Here is a 1,764-nt window from a genome sequence, read left to right on the forward strand (position 1 = left end):
ATCTCATCCGTTTAAAACATTTGCAATATATATTTATTAATTTTAGACTTCCTACAATACCTACTTTATATATATTGCATATTAATTTTTTGAAAAAAAAAAAGAAATATTGAAAAATTAAAAATTAGAAAATTTAGTGTATATTTAAAAGATAATATATATACGGTTAATCATAATGTGAATAGTCACATCGTATTAGAATTAATTAAAAAAATTATTTTCATTTAAAAATTCCTTTATTATCCCTTTAAAACATTGCGATATATATATATATATATATATATATATATATATATATATATATATATATATATATATATATATATTGATTATTTTTTTATACATCCAACATTACCTACTTTATAGAAATTGCAGATTTGTTTTTTGAAAAGAAATGAAATATTTAAAAATTAAAAATTAGAAAATTTAATGTATATTTAAAAGATAAAGGATAAAGATTACAATATCTTTAGTTGAAATGATTAGCTTAGACCCTATAACCGCCAAAATCGAAAAACATTATTATCTATGCAAATATGATAGACAACACATTACCCCATTTAATTACTACTTATATATTCATCTCCTCCACAATTTCTGCCATTAACATAAACCAAAACACTCATACGATTTCCAGTCATGGCATTTGAAAGAGTTAATTGGAATTTACGCAAATCATCATAGTATCTTGATCTCTATGAACGCTATGGTACGATTCTTGTTCTTAATATCATATAATGTTCGTATTTATCTAATTTTATTTCTTATTCAATCAGGATCTGAAACTTAACATACTTCTCAATCAAGATCAATCATTGAGGAAGATTCTTTTACTATCCAGAAAGATCTTACAATGGAGGAATAGTTGATTACATAAATGATTTCTCTTTGGAGGTATTTGTGAAACTAATCAGTTCTTTCGGTTATAATTTCAATAAAACCTTTTGCTACTCGATCGTATCTTGTTCTCGATTGGATGTTGGTTTAATCAAGCTTCAAGATGCTATGGATATTTACGAATTTCTTAAAAAAGTGAAAAATGATGGTTTCCTTTGTGTTCAAGAGATATATTTGGAACATTATCAAAAAACTGTTTCGATCTTTTTCCCATATACATTAAACATTTAAACCTAGCCACAAATAGTTATCTTTGCACACTTCTGTATAAATTGGTTGGATCTAATCCAAATGTTAATCCGTAGGAAGAAAGAATCTACCTGTTTGAAAGATTCAGATTTTGGATAGATGATCACAAACTCCATGAAGCTTTGGAATACACCAAGTATCAAGTGAAGCTTCTCATAAATTAATGGAAACAACCAGGTGGATATGTGGGTTTTAATCAATATTAACATATGCCTGTTCTATGATGCTTGATTGTAGTTTTTTGAAGAAGATTGGTATGTTATATTTTGTTAATGTTTGAATTTTATGTCGTATGGTTAAGTTTGCTTATTTTGGGGATTAATGTAATATATATATATATATATATATATATATATATAAATATAAATATTATAGTAGATGGTTGTTAATGTTGGGTAATCAAGACATGTTTAATATGTTTATTCGAGTTATGGGTATAGATAAAATAGTAGTATTTTATTTTATTTATTTAATGTTTGAATAAATGAATTTTGACCAAGTAAAATGCACATAAACGTTGGTATACTTGGTTATGGAGTGTCCTACATTCTAGTGGGTAATATATAGTTTTAAGTTTATCATTATTTATAACTTATGTTGAGCCTTTTGAAGCTATTT

The 1,764-nt window shown here is 25.1% G+C and overlaps 1 long non-coding RNA gene across 1 annotated transcript; it reads left to right on the forward strand.

Moving 5' to 3' along the window:
* Positions 1–615: 615 nt before the first annotated feature.
* LOC145156426 (uncharacterized) lies at positions 616–1,458 on the forward strand. Its single transcript, XR_013736691.1, has 3 exons — positions 616–709; positions 777–894; positions 1,203–1,458. It is a non-coding gene; the product is annotated as an uncharacterized LOC145156426 (long non-coding RNA).
* Positions 1,459–1,764: the final 306 nt, after the last annotated feature.

The sequence above is a fragment of the Lactuca virosa genome, chromosome 2, assembly GCF_052849685.1.
Source record: "Lactuca virosa cultivar CGN04683 chromosome 2, Lactuca_virosa_CGN04683_v6, whole genome shotgun sequence".
In the NCBI taxonomy this organism is placed as follows: Eukaryota; Viridiplantae; Streptophyta; class Magnoliopsida; order Asterales; family Asteraceae; genus Lactuca; species Lactuca virosa.